Below are 19,435 nucleotides of genomic sequence, written 5' to 3'. Positions count from 1 at the left end.
GGCAGCCCACAAGATTTAGTGCCTATTCAATATTTAACTTATTTATCACAAGGTAGTGGTGAATTCACCCCATGTTCCCCTGTTTGGCTATGAAATGCTTCCTGCATCCAGAGAGCATGTTGAGGTTTAGGAGTTCTCAGATAAATCTGAGTGTGCTAGTTTGAGACCAGCTGGGATATTTTAGTGAGAAGAATTAGGTTATAGGCTGTGCAGAGGAAACAAAGGTGATGTCTACTGCACTCATAGGCTTGCTGAGATATATAAGAACATAAACATAGATGACACAGTTGTTTGCTCTCTGTCTTTGGGACTGCACTTTTGCTCTAACCTAACCTGCTGCCTTTGTGACTAATCCTTCTGCTTCTTAACCTCCCTGGCCGACCCTCCAAACTACCTTAAACGTAAGGCAAAGTCTGGGGTAAGGTAGAGGGGTGGGGAGAAGGAGGAAGGGTGGTTGGGAGCCCCTCCTGGGGACTCTGGTTTCTGGGAGGGCTGTTATGTTTCTGTATTACTTTTTAACTTGTCTGTTTCTGTATGTACTATAAATATCTGCTTGTCTATTGTGCTAAGCTGTAAATATAAAGCTTCATTCAAATTCCAGGCTGACTGAGCCTAGCCTGGGTAATTTTCTTTAGTATGGAAGGGTGGGTAACATCCAAACCATCACCCTGAAAAACCACAAGACTTGCAGTTTGTTAGCTGATTTGTCTGCTCACAAATAATCACCTTGCTAAATACAGTGGAGTGGACTTGGCATGTTCCACTGCAGAACTGCCTGTGCATCACTTGTCCTCCTAGATTAAATTCAGAGAGCATTGTGCTTGAGCCCTGCTCCTCAGTAGCCAGGTGAGATGTTACACAGCTAGTTAGAGATTTGTCATATTTCATAACTCCATTATGAGTTTGTAAACACTCTTTTTGTGGAGAAGCATTGCTTCAGCACAGGCATTTCATTCTGTATCTGCACTGACTCCAAGCATGCTGCCTTGGTGCAGGATTTGCTGGCATTTTTGCTGGGCTGGAAGGATGGAATATTTGATGGTTGCTCTACCTTCTTATGATCATTTAGCTTACTTCTCTACCTGGGCACAAGGATAAACTGGGAGGTGAGTGGCTGGACTCCAGCCCTGTAGAAAGGGATCTGTGAGCTGGCTGCCAACCAGCAGCCCACTATGAGACTGTGGCAGCAAAAGGGCAAACCTCACCCTGGGCTACATCAACCACCGCAAAAGCCAGGAGCCAATTATCCAACTGTATGCAGTGTACTGTGTGCAGTTCTGGGCCTCACCATTTCAGAAGGATGTGAAGGTCCTTGAAGGTGTGCAAAAAAGACCACCCCACTGATGAGAGAGCTGGAAGGAAGGTCCCATAAAGAGCAAGTAAGGACTTTGTGACTGACTGGTTTGGAGGAAAGGAGGTTGAGGGGTGACGTCATTGCTCCCTACAGCTTCCCGAGGAGGGGAAGTGGAGAGGGAGGTGCTGAGCTCTTCTCCCTCTTATCCAGTGATAGGATATATAGAAATAGTTCAAAGTTGTGCCAGAGGAGGTTTACATTTCTTTACTGGACAAGTGATCAGACACTGGAATAGGCTTCCTAGAGAGGTGATTGGTGCCCCGTTCCTTTCAGAGTTTAAAAGGCATTTACATAATGCCCTTCACATGCTGTATCTTTTGGTCAGCCCTAAAGTGGTCTGGCAGTTGGACTGGTCCCTTCTAAGTGAAATAGTCTGCTCTCTTAACATCTCAAATGTGGTCCAGTGTCTTATTCTAGGTAGCTAGCAGCAAGCAGAATTCCCAAGAGCTGTGTCCTACTCTAGCCAGTGAATCTAAACTACATTCCTCCCAGAACATCTCAGGTTATCCCTGTTACTGAACTGAGTGAGGATTATTTGGGTCAGGAGTGTAATCTGCATGGCATTAGGAGGTGTATCTTGTACTGCTTTTAGGAGTGGCATCCTTGAGGATTATTTGAATCAGGAGTGTAATCTGCATGGCATTAGGAGGTGTATCTTGTACTGCTATTAGGAGTGGTGTCTTGATTTGAGGATGCCAGCTGGAATCAGCTGTAACAGAAGACTTTGGAGCTACTGTGAGATCTTTTCTCAGTATAGGTGGTGGTGTCCATCCGCCTTGCACATCCTTTTCTACCAGCTGGAAAGTACATTCCTTTGGAACATCCCCACCTTGCCCCTGAGAGCAGTGCTTTGTGGCCTCTCACATTTAGGAAATGCCCAGTAACTTTTTAAGTGTTTTAAAATCACTGCTCAGAGACTATTTGTGACAATAAGAGGCTGGAGAAATCTGGGAGCTGAGTGCTGATCTCCACACAGTGATCACTGGGAAGGTGAAGTGGCAGGCCTGAAATACCACTTTATCATGTCCTTTTTTGGGATAGTATGTGACAAGTGACCTATGAATGAAAGGGAAATTCTAACCCACTTCTGGCAAACATCTGCAAGCTAAGCGAAAGCCTTCTGTACAGCAACAATTTAGAACACAAAATTCTAAATTAATGTGAGAGTGCTGCCTTGGGATTGATTTCTGCTTGTGTCTGTTCTACTTCATGCACAGTGGCATGCCAAGTTTGTCAACAGACAACTCGTATTGGGCTTTCTTGTTTATAAATATGACTTCCCTTCCCAAGTCGTCTCATAAGATTGAACTTTAACAGGGAGTTGAACTGTGAAGTATTTGGGGAGAGAAGATACTTAGAGAGAGCTGTCACAACTTTACATAAAATAGTTTTTCTGTGGTTAGCAATAACTTACAGCTGAGGTCTGTTATTGTGGGACTGGAGCAAAACTTATCTCTAGCAGGAAATGAGTGTTTCAGGGGGGTTTTGCTGTATTTGACTCGTGAGTGATTTGTAAGTCTCTATGTTGCTACTGAAGCAGTGCTTTCCACTATCACAGAATGGCTACAGATGTTTGCAGGCACTTTTTTTTTCACCTATTTCCTATCTTTTCATAATATAATTTTGGACAGGCCCTAGATGGTTCTGGGTTTCAGCTGTACCATTTTCCTGGCTGGAAGAGATAATGCTGAGCATTAGTCTTCCTGACATTGGTCCTTTTTACCTTGCTAGTGCTGTAGTAGCTAAAACCTAAGAAATGGAACTGGGGGATGGATGGCCCTCCTAACTATTTCATTAATCTGTGGGAGGCCTATTTTACTTAGAAACTGCCCTGTGGCATCTCTGTGCCCAGCCTCCTTTAAGCCTGGCATTTAGGTCCAATTGTTTGAAACAATCTCTTGTTGTATGTGGTTGGGGTGAAATGGAGCTATCTGTCAATTTGAAAAGGTCGCTGGCTGTGTCAGAATGACAGTGATTCCAAATTATCCATTAATCTCCCAATTTAAATTTGTCATCCTTCTTATTACAGCCAGCCACATGGGCTGAAATAGAGCTCTTCTCTCACACCCATGACCAAGCAGCTTTTTTATTAGCTGGCAGATAAAATTGGCAGTGTGCTCCGACGTTAAATATTCATTGACCGCCCTCCAAAAAGAAATGGCTGCTAACAAGTTGAGAATATATAAGAAAACAGCCAGAGAAATTACAATTGATTTTCTTGTCTTATCTGCTAAGGTTTGGGCTATATGATTGGTGCAACACACTTAGCATATTCCTATATTGCTTTGAGTCAAAGGGTAATAAATGCAAGAGCTTCTTTGCACCCTTTTGTGTTTTTCCACTGTCTTGGTATTGTTGACTCCGTAGTAAGTTAAATGGAGGGAATATTAGTGTGTAGAAAGAAAGTAAGATTTAGTTGTTATTGCGTTGCCAAAAGAATGGAAGATGGAAAAAAATCCCAGCTAAAGAGTTCAGGACTGAAAGGTGTTTAGTTTTCCTGCACAGTATCAACAAGGAGTGGTACTGCTGAGGTTTAAGACAGAGGAGAGATCTGTACCATCTGGTGCTCCAGTGGGAAAGAAAGGGTTTTGACTTGGCTCCTCCATGTCTATCATTCATAGAATCATAAAATCATAGAATCAACCAGGTTGGAAGAGACTTCCAAGCTCACCCAGTCCAACCTAGAACCCAGCCCTGTCCAATCAACCAGACCATGGCACTAAGTGCCCCATCCAGGCTTTTCTTGAACACCTCCAGCGATGGCAACTCCACCACCTCCCTGGGCAGCCCATTCCAATGCCAATCACTCTTCTCTGGCAAGAACTTCCTCCTAATATCCAGCCTAGACCTCTCCTGGCACAGCTTGAGACTGTGTCCCCTTATCCCACCTTCACTGCTGGTTCTACTTGAGATACAGTAATTGTAACTTGGAAGCTTTACTTAAGTGCTCAAATGGCTCCAGAAAAGGACAGTGCTGGAGCTCTCACTGCACCCTTTTTGAGCACAAGTTCAAGCATCCTCACAGGGAAAACCCAGAAGGCCCTTGGAGGGTTTTTTATGTGTTGTCCACTTGTACAGTAAAAGATATACAGCAGGGTAGTGTAAAGGAAAGAAATTCAAGCCATGTGAAGGGCCAGAAGGCAACTCATCATTTTGTGTTCTGAGGAACAAAAAGAGGGTTAGAGCAAACATGGTTATATTGCAGATGTTTGTACAAAATGCTTACATACAGAACTGATTAACCTCTTTTACTTCTCTAAGGTATCATTAAAAAACGCTGCTCTTTGAAAATCCTTTTCTGTGTTTTGTCCATGTTTTATTCCTACTTAAATACTCTGCTGGTGGAGAATGCCTATTTGTCTAATACTTCTGTATTATTCAGCTGCCTCTAATGGCAATGCAAATGGAAGTCAGTGCTAAATGAAACAGAAAATAAATACAACATTGTAGCCAGGAAAAGATGCAAGAAAAAGATATGACCATCTTGAAATGTGTTAAATAGACTCATATTCAGGAGCAATAATGATTTTTTCTCTCTTAGGAGAATGGCTTCAGAGCTTTTACTGAGGCAAGTGTGTTGATAGATTTTTTTTAACTGTGAGCTTTGTTTCTTTATTTGTCTGTTTTAGTTTGTTGTAGATGGGACTTCTGATTGTGTCCAGAGCCAAACAGAGGCCACAGATGACTCTTGAATGTTTTCTCTTCTTTGCAGTGGCCTTACTGTACTCGTTAATGGCAGACAGCATGGCAGATGTTGCATGTGTTTGAATATGTGTTGTAGCCCAAGGAGAGGATTGGTGAGAGTTTTCTTTCATATATCTCAAATAAAGGATTTTTTGTAGCCATCCAGAGAATCACAAGCTGTGTAGGTTGACTGTAGCTTTACCAGTTAGACTTTCTTGTCATAGAATCAACCAGGTTGGAAGAGACCTCCAAGCTCATCCAGGCCAACCTAGCACCCAGCCCTATCCAGTCATCTAGACCATGGCACTAAGTGCCTCATCCAGGCTTTTCTTCAACACCTCCAGGGATGGTGTCTCTACCACCTCCCTGGGCAGACCATTCCAATGCCAATCACTCTCTCTGCCAACAACTTCCTCCTAACACACAGCCTAGACCTTCCCCAGCACAACTTGAGACTGTGTCCCCTTGTTCAGGTACTGGTTGCCTGGCAGAAGAGACCAACCCCACCTGGCTACAGCCTCCCTTCAGGTAGTTGTAGACAGCAATGATGTCAGCCCTGAGCCTCCTCTTCTGCAGGCTGCACACCCCCAGCTCCCTCAGCCTCTCCTCACAGGGCTGTGCTCCAGGCCCCTCACCAGCCTTGGTGCCATCCTCTGGACACCTTCCAGTACCTCAACATCTCTCTTGAATTGAGGAGCCCAGAACTGGACACAGTACTCAAGGTGTGGCCTGAGCAGTGCTGAGCACAGGGGCAGAATAACCTCCCTTGTCCTGCTGGCCGCATTGTCCCTGATCTAGGCCAGGATGCCATTGGCTTTCCTGGCCACCTGGGCACACTGCTGGCTCATCTTCAGCTACTCTCTCCCAGCACCCCCAGGTCCCTTTCTGCCTGGCTGCTCTCAGTCACTCTATCCCCAGCCTGTGGTGCTGCTTAGGGTTGTTGTGGCCAAAGTGTAGAACTCTCCACTTAGCCTTGTTAATTTTTCCAGTGAACATCTGGGTTGTGTGCAGGTTCCAGGTCTGATCAGCCCTTCTCTGACTGCTCTTCTATGGAGTTTGTTTGAGTAGTGGAATGCAGAAGGTGAAAGCACAGCAGAGTGTCTGCTGTAGCATGTATTTAGTTTTTCCAATGCATTTCAGAGATATTTGATTTCTTGGGGAGGACAGCTGTCCTATTGTACATTTTTTCCCTTTTTAGCTCTAGATTTCCTCTCCCCCTGTCTTTTGCAAGTTTAATTGCTCATTAAAAGGCACAGAGAACCACACACTGGCACAATGTTCTGATGAAACACCTAATGACTTCCAGCATTTGATTTATGGACATAGTTTAAGTTACAAAGGAGCTTGTGTCGAAACAGACCAGAGATAAGCTTACATTTATCTATAGAAGTTAAAGGATAATTATATAAAAGCATTACATTTTAAAGGAGACAAAGACAGACCTGTGGGAAGTGCATTTTCACAGCAGGTATTAGCAAAGCCAAATCAACCTCCTTATGGGAGGACAATTAACAGAATTAAAAGTTGAAATTTTAATTATCATACAAATTAGAGGGAAATTAATCAGCTTGTATTTTATGACTCGCCTTGGCTTTGAGCACTGCAGCTTGAATTTTAGAGCAAAACTCTGATTAATTGAGACACTGCATGAAAGCAGAAAATCCTGACTTAGGTAGCAGTTTAATGCCTGGCTCACTTGCCATGGGAAGTGGCAAAAGTCATAGAATCATAGAATCAACCAGGTTGGAAGAGACCTCCAAGATCATCCAGTCCAACCTAGCACCCAGCCCTGTCCAATCAATTAGACCATGGCACTAAGTGCCTCATCCAGGCTTTGCTTCAACACCTCCAGGGACAGAGACTCCACCACCTCCCTGGGCAGCCCATTCCAATGCCAATCACTCTCTCTGGCAGGAACTTCCTCCTAACATCCAGCCTAGACCTCCCCTGGCACAACTTGAGACTGTGTCCCCTTGTTCTGTTGCTGCTTGCCTGGGAGAAGAGACCAACCCCACCTGGCTACAGCCTCCCTTCAGGTAGCTTTAGAGAGCAGTGAGGTCTGCCCTGAGCCTCCTCTTCTGCAGGCTGCACACCCCCAGCTCCCTCAGCCTCTCCTCACAGGGCTGTGCTCCAGGCCCTTCAGCTTTGTTACCCTTCTCTGGGCACATTCCAGTACCTCAGCATCTCTCTTGAGTTAAGGAGTCCAAAACTGGACACAGCACTCAAGGTGTGGCCTGATCAGTCTTGAGTGCAGGGGCAGAATAACCTCCCTTGTCCTGCTGGCCACACTGCTCCTGATCCAGGTCAGGATACCATTGGTTCTCCTGGCCACCTGAGCACACTGCTGGCTTGTGTTCAACCTACTATCTACCAGCACCCCTAGGCCTCTTGGGATGATGCAGAACAAACCCCTTGTTTACTGAAGCAGTAGCATCCAAAACCCTGCCCTGCAATTTCTCTGCCTGTGCTTGTAGTTGATTTTTCTGAACTAGCTCCTGAACATGTTTTGTAACTCATGCCCTGGTGTGAGCCAGACCCCAGAGTGAAGACATTTTCTCTGAGTGACTGGAAGGATTGTTTCAGTATCAGTTGAAGCTCTGCCTTTTTTTTTAATGCAAAACTGGACAAAAAATACTTTTCAAAGAGCAGTCTAAATTACTTGGAGAGGAAAAAGGACAAATGTTGATGCTATGAAGCCCTACATTATAGATTACCTCTTGGTTCTAACAAGTAGCTCTGTGTGAGATCTAAAAGCATCTACAAGCTTATGTGTGACCTTTGGAATTGCTACCCCAGACTCAGCATTGCCTTATCTTGGCAGATATTTGAACCTTCCTTTGGATTGTGCTAATCAGAACTTGAAAGCGTTTAGAGCAGTTTGATGTGGTGCTATGGGAATATGGCAAGTTTCAGTTCAGCTGCTGAAAATGTGGCTTTGATAAAATATTTACTCTTTTCGTCGTTGTTCTTTTTCACCTCAGCAAAATATTTGGGGATTTGGTTCCAGACACTCATTTGAGATCCAAAGGCTTGAGTGATCCTTTTCCAGCAAATGGCAGATCTAGATCCAAACTCCTTACAGAGAAAAACCTGGTCACTTTGGTGTTTGTGCTTTATCTTTGTTTTCCTTCCCTCCTCTTCCTCTGTTGCCTGGGGTCTGATAATCTTGAAGGGCAATCTTGTCATGTCTGATGCTGAAAATCAAGCGAGGACTGAACCTGAGCTCGGTCTGGGATAAAATGAAGCCAAATACTTTGCACTGCTGGGTTTGCTTTGTAAAAACAAACCAGCAAAGTCTGAGAAAAACCAAGCCTGCCCTTCAGTCAGAAAGAACATAAGGCACAAAGTGATTGCTGAAGTAAACTAGACCACAGTTTTATAGGGTCTCAGGTTAAAAGAGGGAGCTTAATTGTGATGCTGGATCTACTTGGGAGCTCAAGTAATGATCTAGGAAGCTGGAGCAAAGTACTAGAACTGACTGTGTGCTAATGAGGGCCCTGGTAGCAGCTCTCTCTGCTAGTTAATTTGCAATTATGCAGAGGTCTGTTGGCAAGCCTATAAAATGAGGTTTTGCAGAAGTAATGGCCACTTCAAAGTCTAGAGATCCATCCATAAGAAGCAGAAGCATATTGCCAGTTTAATGGACATTTTTAACATCCTTTCAGAAGTCAAAGTTGTTGCTTCCTATCTGCTGAACTGGGGGAAGTATCATCCACACCAAAGCAGATCTTGGGTTCAGCATTTCAAATGACTGAATAGAAATGACTGTATTTTTTTTGCAGCTGTGCCAAATCCACCAGCTAAACCCATGCTGGCCATTTGGAAGCAGCACTAAGCTGTATGGGGGTGTTCAGCTCCATTTCCCAAAAGGCTGTGGTCGAAGCTTTTCACTCTAAATGTATTCTCAGAACTTTCCTGACTTAAGACAGATTTGGGCATTATGTAGTGTATATTTTCCAAGTAAATTCTGTGGCCACCTACACAGGTGTGCAGAACCTCCAGAAGAACTCTTAACAGCTAATCTGTGGAATAAGGTCATGAAACAGCCCAAGGCAAGAGTGCTGTGTTCTGTTTGACACTGAATCCCAGGGTTTTTTGAACAAGGAAAATAAGATAGATAGGCCAGACATGCTACTTACAGCCCCACTGAGGAGTGGTGAACTGTCTCTCTGTGTGCTCTCTTCTCTCTCATAGTCTGAAAGAATGAATTCCACAAGGCTCATGCTACTGAAAGCCCCACTGAGGAGAGGTGAACTGTCTCTCTGTGTGCTCTCTTCTCTCTCATAAAGTAAGAGTCTAAAGGAATGAATTCCATGAGGCTGCAGTGTTTTGATATGGGACAGGAGAAAGTCAGTGAGCTGGTAAAGGTCCAAGGATTTGTTGCAGAGCAGGTATTATGTAAATCAAGCTAATTACTTCCTAGGACTGTCAAGTGGTCTGAATGGATGTGACCACCACGATCTGTACAATGTCACTGTTTCACTTTGTGGTGGTTTGGGTCTTACTCGTCCCCCACCCTGCCCCCCGTTTTGGCAGTCACCGAGACTAGACTCAACTGGCTCTGGAAATTGGATGAAGCTTATATTTACAGCTTAGCACAATAGACAAGCAGATAGTTACAGTAGATACAGTTATAGACAGAAACACACAAGGTAAAAGGTAACACACAAACACAGCAGCCCTCCCAGAAACCTGAGTCCCCAGGAGGTGCTCCCAATCACCCCTCAACCTTACCCCAGACGTTGTCTTGTGCCCCAAGGAAGAATGGAGGGTTGGCCAGGGGTGTTGGGAAGCAGATGGATTAATCAGAGTCAGAAGGTGAGGTTAGAGAGAAATGCACATCAAAGCCCAGGCTGTGCCCGAATGCCTTATCTGTGTTTATACTCTTGTTCTTATCGTCTCAGCAAGCCTATGAGTGAGGTAGACATCACCATTGTTTCCCTTTCACAGCCTGTGACCTAATTCTTCTCACCAAAACATTCTAGCTAGCTTCAAACTAGCACACACTTACATGTCAGTTTATTTTGAGTTAGGATGAAAACAAAACTGTTCTTTCACTAAAGTTACAAAGGCATCTGAATTACTCTGTCTTTTCCAAACTTTCCTTGACTTTAAAGCCCAACTAGAGAAGTCAAGTCAGGCCCTGCAAAGTCTGCATGCAACCTCAGCAAAGGCTTGGTAGATGCAGAATAAATAGTTTCTGTTTCAGACCATCTAATCCAGCTGCATGACCAGATGTGACATAGTGTAATGCTACACAGAGATCCGTAACTAATCTCTTTGTGAGATGAAGAATCCACTGTATCAGTGGAAATCGAAGCTCCATGCAGTGGACTGAATGGCAGAGCAAGGAAGAAACCACACAATTCCAGGCAGCCAATAGCACTTTGTGGCAATTTCAATAGTACCTGGAACTCAGGGTTATCAGACAGAGCTCCTCTAAAAAGCAGCTGTTGTAGCATGTGGTCCTTGGGATTCCCCATCCCACTTGAGTTCCTCGTGGTGGCCTCTTCTTCCATGCCCTGCAGCTTCCTCCCCATGGTGGCCTGAAGACTGTCTCTGGTCATAAATCTAGAAATTAAATGCTCACAGCAATTTACATTCCTAATGTTGCTGTCAGTTACTTGACCTTTTGACTTCTACACACTCTTAATGTTTGATGTGCAGAGTCATTTGAAATGTGCCCTGAAAACTAGATGGAATCTGACTCCTGTGACTTGATTTAACCTAGCTGCCAAACTTGGTTCCAAAGCTAGGTCTCTAGCTGAAAAACAGATGTTGCTTTTGCACATAAGTGTTCTGTGGGAAATGCAAGTGCTTTCTTATTGTTTTTAAAGTGCAGTTCTCCTTTCCAAGGTCTGCTTGAAGTAAGATGTGCATCTAAAAGTCTGTTTTTTTAAAAGAGCTTAGAAAACAGAAAACACCCAACAACATCATCAAACAGACAAACAAACGCAGAAATGTGATGTTTTGTAGTTTGCCCTCACTACAGTTTGATTCCAATGTTAGGGTAACTAACAAGAGTTTCCAAAACAAAGCATCCAAGTGATGACTCCGTATCCCAGCCTATGTTTCACAACGAAGTAAGCTTCTAATTCCATGCACAGAGAGAGTGATTGGCATTGGAGTGGGCTGCCCAGGGATTTGGTGGAGTCACCATCCCTGGAGGTGTTCAAGCAAAGCCTGGATGAGGCACTTAGTGCCATGGTCTGGTTGACTGGATAGGGCTGGGTGCTAGGTTGGACTGGATGATCTTGGAGGTCTCTTCCAAACTGCTTGATTCTATGATTCTGTAATTCTATGCACCCAGACTCAGACCCTGGTCTACTTTCCTAGTGACTGAAAGTTGTAATTCTCTTATCTAAGCCCATATGTCAGAGGGAAAATATTTCCATTCTTGGTAAGTAAATACTATTAGTAATTCATAAAGTACAGACTTCCTAGTCTAGAATGTAATTCTCTTTCAGCACATATATTTGACAGATGCAACCCACATTAGAGTTACACATTTTAAATGCAGATGATAGGAAGTGCATGGTCCTCTCTGTTCTTGGAATATTGGGTTAGGCAGACCCTAATTTCAGTCAGGATTTTGGTTCTTCTGTTTCTTGACAGGTTTATTTGTTATGTACATCTGAGCTTAAGGTCATGCTTTCAAGCTTCATGATGTGCTCGATATGCAACCCTACCACATCTTGAGGCCTGAGAATTCACTTTGGTTTGTTAGTTAAAGACCTTTCGGCTTCCAAGAGTGTCTAATGGGGCATTCACCTGGAACAGGTGGTGCAGGAAGAGAGTCCAGCCTTGGGAACAGACACAGTTAAAATGGCTGGCTAGGGAAGAGGGGAAAGCTTGCACAGCACCTGAGTTCTGACAAGTGTTTGCTCTAAATGCCAAATGAACTTGCTTACTGTCTCTTTAATAGAAAGTCTGCAGTGCTCAGATTGACCTGGGGGCACTTAACTATTGGGAAAAGGAGGCTGTCATGTACGTAGCTTCTGAAATGGAGATGAGGTTTGAAATGCTCTGTTTTTATCATGTTTAGGTCAGATGTATCCACAGATGCTGTCTTCCTAGCTTGGCCTCAGATCTTGTGGTAAGAGCCTGTCCTCTGATGTTAGTGGAGACATTCACAGTTGTGCATGATGTCTGGGGTTCTGCATTAACTCAGAACAGCATCACTGCTCTGATGGGAGATATGATGGACTTACCTGTGCACTGGGCTACATTACATGTTACATGCTCTTTGATTTGTGAATTCTAGCTTAAGTGGTGGAGCACAATGTTTCAAAACAAAATGCATTTGAGGAGGTCTTCAAATAGTTTTAGCTGCAAGAGACCTTCTGTCTTCATTCATTGTTTTGTCACTGTCTCATCCCACTGGAACGTGAGCAGGAGTGACAGTAACAGAAAACCAGAAAAAAAGATCTCTTGAACTTGCTAAATTAATCTCAAGCAAAAGCAAACCATTGCTTTTCTGCTTCTCATTAGTTATGTTCCCTGTATTGTATATAATAATAATTTTCTGATGAAAACCTCCTGGATCTCTTTTTGACTGTCACTATTCAAGCTGACCAGAGCCCATAGATTTTCCTTTGGGATGAGGCCTTTGTACACAATTCTGTACTGGTAGTACAGTTCATGGTGAGCAGCAGTCTGTAGCACTGGCTCACAACCACTAGGATGCAGCGGCATGGGAAGAGATTGCAGGTCCTCTGACACCCTGTTGCCTGTCTGCTTGCCACAGAGGCATTTTTGCCTGGTGCTCCTTCCTTCTCTTCTTCTGTGGACCATTCTCTTGTTGCAGGTGAAGTGAAGAGAGAGTCAATGTATGGGCTAAGATTGGATTTAGAGGAAGACAGGGATAAACAGTGGTGTGGACAGGCTGGTTTTACTCTTTTTCTTCCTTGATGAGGAAAAAAGGTAGTAGAGGAGATGCCGAGAGAGAGAAAAGGCATGGATGAGTGAGCTTTGTGATTGCTGTGAGAGGTAATTATAGCTTGATGGGATGAAGTTTTATGATCCTTTGAAAATTTGTGGTCCATTTGTGCATCCTTAAATCCACATGACTCCAACTTGGAGGCTTCTAGCTATGCATCTATACACTTTGTATGCAGAGTAATGGATGGGAAGAATATCACTAACTCTTCTGAATGCCATGGGTGATGTAGAGAGCTCCATGCTGAAGTGTGAGCCACCCTGACTGAGGTATTCCATAAGCAGATTTCTGGGTGTTAGGCTGCCAGATCAGGGAGAAGAGGAGAGATTTTGGTAATGTTGGGTGCTGATGTGCAAACAATTGTAACTACTCCAGTTCAGCAGCTGAATGGGAAATGAATTGTGTGTTTGTGTACAGTCTTAGGGCTATGGATGTGACAGTGAGTAGGAAGCAGCCCTTCCCCTGTTCCCTCCCTCCCCAACATACCCCATGACCAGAATGCACATCTCCTTTGAAGTTCTGTGGTCTGTAATCTACCCTTACTGTCTGAGCAGCTGTCCCTGGACTCGGTGTTACAGGAAATTCAACAGCTGCCCCACTGAGGCTGTTGTGCCTTCTAAAAGAGCAGGTTGTTGCTGTCAGGCTTTCGGTTACTCCTGCTTTTCTCACATCTTGTTCTTGAAAGCCCTTTCCCCAGTCTGGTCGTGTTTCTCCCTTGATATTTAACTTATATGAGTGTTTTTGCCCCTGGTTATTACTGTGTAGTATGGTGTCCAAAGTTTGCTTTTTAAGAGCTGTGTTTAGAGGTAATGGGAAAAGGCAAAGCAAAACTGTAGAGCATGTTTTATTCAGTGGTATTCAGGTTTTAGTGCCAATGAGCACACCTATAGGAACCTGAATCTGCTGTGATTTTAATGGAGGAAAAAAAGTGCATTGACTGCAAGCAGATTTCTCTGGCTCATTTAGTCACTGCTGTCAGGATCTATGACTCGGAGCCCTCTTGAGGTATGAGTTCATTGGCTGTTGGTTTTAAGGAACTCCTGTGTAGGAGACAAGTATTCTCTCTTGCTATCTCCATGCCTGTGGATGGAATTGATTTACAACACTTTTTTTGCCTCCACACTTGCTCTTTGTTCACCTTTCGTGTTTTATGTTTGAGATGAAATTGTGTTCAGGGAGGTATGCAGCTTCCTGTGACCCCGAAGAGGATTTGTGCCTCCCTGGTTGATATTGATAGGGCTCATCATAACTTCAGTGTAAATTGGAGTGACACTAATTTCTTTTCAGATATATGCTCCTGTCTTAAAGGTTTAGGTCAGCGTGTGCCGCTTTTGGCGTACAGCTCGACTTTCTGAAGCCAGTGCTTTATCCTTGTGCGTTAGAATTTGATGCTTTCTGAAGTCCTCCAAAGTCAAACAACTTATTAATATGAGCACAATTGTCTCAACTCGCATCTTAGTGCCCAGGGCTGTAAACATGAGAAGCAACTCAATACGATGTGTGGATCCTGTTCTGCTCTCTGTATCATGAAATTCATATGCAGCTGCTGTGACGGGAGTCCAACAAGCCCCCTTACTGTTGTCTGCATTGTCTAAAGATACATATTTCCTATTCAACATTTTCTTCAGGCATCAAGTTTCCAGCGAGTTTTCTAAGTGCCAAGGAGTATATATTAGAGCTAGCAGCAGACACATGGTTTCAGCCACAGTGAAATAATGTGCAAGGCTTGAATCTCACACTGTGCTCATTGTAAGCTCACTTCAGCATTCATTCAAGCCTAGGGAAAATGGCTATGTAGGCCCTGCCTCAAAAAATCTAGACAGTAGATTCCATGTTTTGTTTATAAATGATGAGTAGCAATCCAAAAGGAGTTTCTGCTAGCTGTGCAAATGAATCTCTTTCTACCCCAACTAAACACTAGAAATGGAATGGGAAAGGGCAAGTAACTTGAATAGCAGGAAGCAGAAAGGATCCATAGAAGATATTTAAGTCATTGTTCAAGTCTCTCGTCATTCAGAGAGTTGTCTGAGCTGAATGAGAAGGAATAACTTACTAGTTTGTTTTTTTATTTCAAATTAAACTTTTTCTTCCCCCACCCATCAGACTCCAGTGAAAGCATAGTGACTGACACCTCTGAAAGACAAAGGTGTGAAAAATACAGCTATGCTATCCATTAGTTGAGTGTCTGCTTGTTAAAGTAGGGAGAAAAAGAAAAACAAAACAAATGTGTCGGTGAAGAGAGGAGATATTGGTGATTTGCATGTGTTCCACTGAGTTCTTTGGGGATCAGGGAATGCTCTCATGCAGGGCTACCTCCCTCTGGGTACAGTTTCAACACTTTGTTATAGCCCAAATACTAAAACCATAAAGAGAAAGTTATACTGGAGACTGCAATGCTTATAGCTCAAGTACTAAAATCATAGGGAGAAAGATATATGACAAGGAATGCTGAGGAACTCTACTGATCAAAAGCAGGTTATGTTCACCCTATCCAACTGACCTGCTCGCAGGCACTCATCTTCTTAAGGTAGGCATCCCCACCAGTGGTCAGACTGGTGCCACTCCAACCCATCTTCCTAGGCTCTTGGGATAGATGGGTTCTGAATTCTGTAATGTATGGCCAGGACGTCCCAGAAGGCTGAAAAAAGGACAACAGAGCTTCTTCTTTATTTTAGAATCTGTTCCATCCCATCTTTCCCTACTGCTCATGCACATATTGCAAGCCCTGCTTCCCTGGGTCTTATCTGTAGTAACCCAGTGTCATAACTTCTGATCAAGCACAGACCTACTCTTCCCTCTTACAACATGTGTCACCTTCTTCTGTATGTTTGAATAGCTTATTGTTCCTCCTCTAAGGCAGGCTTGATGCTTGCCCCCTTAGACACTAATACAATGTAAATGGTAAAGGATATTAAAGTTTTCTGGCTAGAACATTCTTCCCAGAGAGTGACTTGCTATTGGAATGGGCTGCCCAGGGAGGTGGTGGAGTCACTGTCCCTAGAGATGTTGAAGAAAAGACTGGATGAGGCACTTAGTGCCATGGTCTAGTTGATTGGACAGGGCTGGGTGCTAGGTTGCAGTGGATGAGCTTGGAGGTCTCTTCCAACCTGGTTGATTCTATGATCTGCACAAGCTAGTGGCTTCTGAGCAGTCTAACCCAAGAATAAGCCTTGACTCTGAAGCCTGCCTTGACCTGTATCATCTTTGAGTGAAGGTTTCATCATCTTTAAAAGCCATTTTCCTATGGTGAAGATCAAGATGAGGTTCTGTTTTTTGGGCTGGCAGACCCTGGCAAGCTTTGCATCCAAGGGGATTGTCAGACAAGTGAACCTCTGCTAAACTTGCATAGCTTCCACACGCACATGGGTCAGCAAGCAAGCCTGCGAAAAGGTCTCCTGCTGTTCCCCCTTCAAGCCTGCGGGGGTGGGGAGGAGAGGGAAGAAGAAAGGAATTTGAGGAATGTGGGAACAGACTCTTCTCAGTGATGTTCGGTGTCAGGACAAGGGGCAATGGGTGCAAGCCGGAGCACAGGAGGTTCCATGTGAACGTAAGGAGAAACTTTTTCACTGAGAGAGTGACAAAAGAATGGAGCAGGCTGCCCAGAGTGGTTGTGGAGTCTCCTTCTCTGGAGACATTCGAACCCCACCTGAACACATTCCTGTGTGACCTATTCTAGGTGATTCTGCTCTGGCAGGGGTGTTGTACTCTATGACCTTTTTAGGTCACTTCCAACCCCTAACATTGTGTCAGATTCTGTGTGAGTTGTGGGGTTTTCTGTGTAGCTGCTGCCCCTTTAGTCACACTCCCTTTATCCAACTTTAAAGTGCAGTTTTCTTTTGAAAAGAATGTCCTTGAGTCCTAGCATTAGTGAGGGTTCTAGAAGCTGGAGGTGGCCAGTGTGGAGGAAGTCCTTAGTGATGCTCTTGCTGCCAGGAGCTGCTTTTGTGCAGTAATTCTTGTAATTGGAATTTTGGTCTATGAATCTATCTTGTGCCCACTGATTTCTTGAAAATAGCTATTTCATAAGCTAGTGGCTTGTGTCATAGGCTAAATCCAAATCTTTTAAGAGCTTTTTGTGGGCAGGCTGTATTTTGTAATCTGCCTTTCACCCTTCTGTTCCTGAGGCAGGCTGTTATTTGATTTTCCAGGGACTGTCTCTCCAAGAAGTGTATGATACTCAGTCCAGTGCTTTATTCCAAGAACATTATGTTGAAAACTACAAAGAAACGCTTTAGTGGAGCCTTGGAGATGAGGGAACTGAGGACAAGAACCAAAAATGTTTGCCTCTGCTTGCATAGAACATTTCTTGCTGCTTTAAGAATTGTTAGAATGAATGAAATAATGCAGGCTTTAGTGAAAAACAGCTTAGATCTCTCTAAATACAACCCCCCTCTTAAATAGTGACTTCAAAGCCTTTGTCTGCCTGCAAACACTTTACCAATGTGGAATGTGTATGTAGTTAGTTATGAAGTTATATTGGAGAAGCTGGAACATGATTCTATGTGTTTGTTTCTGCTTAATATGAGGAGTCAGGGCTCATGCATATATTTGGAGTGATGTTAACCTTGAAGGGTTTTTGTCATAAAACAACTTAGGAAATGCTTCATCTCTGAAGAATCCACACTGCTTTTTCACATGTGGGGTTCTTTGGAGATGCAGTCTCTTTTGAGGGAGAGAGCAATTTATTCCTGCTTTATAGCTAAAGGCAACAGCTGTCTTTCTAGGACAAAACAGTAGTTCAACTGAAATTCCAGGAAGATGATGCCTTAATATTGTTTTAGTCTCCTGTTTTGGAGCTGTTGGACTTGAAAACAAGAGAGTCCCACTGAAAAATGAACCAGGCTCTACATCTGGCTTTTCTTATGTAAAACTTGTCCCATTGCTTAGGTGAGAGAGCTGCCCACCTTTATGAAGTTAGAATATAATAGAATAGAATCAACCAGGTTGGAAGAGACCTCCAAGATCATCCACTTCAACCTAGCACTCAGCCCTATCCAATCAACTAGACCATGGCACTAAGTGCCTCATCCAGGCTTTTCTTCAACACCTCCAGGGATGGTGACTCCACCACCTCCCTGGGCAGCCCATTCCAATGCCAATCACTCTCTCTGTGAAGATCCAGTTAATAACTGGATCTTTTATTTACTCACTTCAGTGTGAGTTGGACATCTCTATTTTCTGCTCACGTGTCAGAAATAAGCTGAGTGAATAAACTACTGATATCCTAAACTGAACTCTCTTTTGATGGAACTTTGGGCATTGTTTTTAATTCTGAATTTTGCAAAGGAAGAGTCTGGCTTGTGAACTGAGGATTGTAGGATTCATGGAATCATAGAATCACAGAATCAACCAGGTTGGAAGAGACCTCCAAGACCATCCAGTCCAATCTAGCACCCAGCCCTATCCAGTCAGCTAGACCCTGGCATTAAGTGCCTCATCCAGGCTTTTTTTAAATACCTCCAGGGATGGTGACTCCATCATCTCCCTGGGCAGCCCATTCCAATGCCAGTCACTCTCTCTGACAACAACTTCCTCCTAACATCCAGCCTAGACCTCCCTTGGCACAACTTGAGACTGTGTCCTCTTGTTCTGTTGCTGGTTGAGACTGTATCCTGGGGTTAGAGTAGAGGAAATGGTGATGGTTGTTCAAGTCCAGAGCAAGTTCTTCACAGAGAGAGTGACTTGCCATTGGAATGGGCTGCCCAGGGAGGTGGTGGAGTCACCATCCCTGGAAGTGTTGAAGAAAAGCCTGGATGAGGCATTTAGTGCCATGGTCTAGATGACTGGATCGGGCTGGGTGCTAGGTTGGACTGGATGAGCTTGGAGGTCTCTTCGAACCTGTTTGATTCTATGATTGTTCATGCTTTCTACAAGAAAATTCTCTATCTCTGCACTGTCAGTGAATTCACTTATTCATGCTTTGGGAGAAGCAGAAGATGAAGGGAAGACAGGGTTAAAGCTGTTCAATGTACATAGAAATGAATAGAAAGGCTTCCACTGACTTAAATGGATTTGGGATTTTAATCTTAAAACTCACCAATAAAAGACCTGTTTTTCTCCTGAAACAAAAGTTCTTCAAGACTCAGCTGAGCATTCCCCTAAAGGTGCTTGCACTGTGGGTTTCTTACAGTTGTGTTAAAGCACCAGTTTCTGAGCTTTTAATGCATTAGCAGGCTACCAGTTGAATAAGATTGTATGTTTGGGTGGAAAAGAAATCCAGAGATGTGCTGCAGACAGTGCTTGGAATGGTAATGAGAATGTCAGTTCATTAGGATTAGCAATGCAAAAAAGGTTCCAGTTAATGAACAATGAAAACATTTTGGCAGTTCCTGGGTTGATTATTGCAAGGCTGTTCATGCTGCTATAATTTAAGCATCTAATGTGACTGTCCATTATCAGCTCAGATTTTGAGAGGTTTATTATTCCATCAAAACATTCATTCTATGCTGAGAGTTGGC

At 43.7% G+C, this 19,435-nt stretch overlaps 1 long non-coding RNA gene across 2 annotated transcripts in view; it reads left to right on the top strand.

Annotated features, from left to right (window-relative positions):
* The window catches only part of LOC135186918 (uncharacterized), a 166,537-nt gene that overhangs the window by 77,461 nt on the left and 69,641 nt on the right, over positions 1–19,435 (top strand). Inside the window, exon 3 of one of the 2 annotated variants that reach the window (XR_010307147.1) lies at positions 4,984–5,149. The exons of the other annotated variant lie outside the window; for it this stretch is intronic. This is a non-coding gene — a long non-coding RNA (uncharacterized LOC135186918). Of the gene's footprint in view, positions 1–4,983; positions 5,150–19,435 lie in introns of those variants that run through there. 2 annotated transcript variants of the gene reach the window in all.

Source organism: Pogoniulus pusillus, chromosome 26 (genome assembly GCF_015220805.1).
Source record: "Pogoniulus pusillus isolate bPogPus1 chromosome 26, bPogPus1.pri, whole genome shotgun sequence".
NCBI lineage: Eukaryota > Metazoa > Chordata > Aves > Piciformes > Lybiidae > Pogoniulus > Pogoniulus pusillus.
The sequence above is the reverse complement of the archived record's forward strand: the minus strand, read 5'-3'. Positions and strand labels throughout refer to the sequence as shown.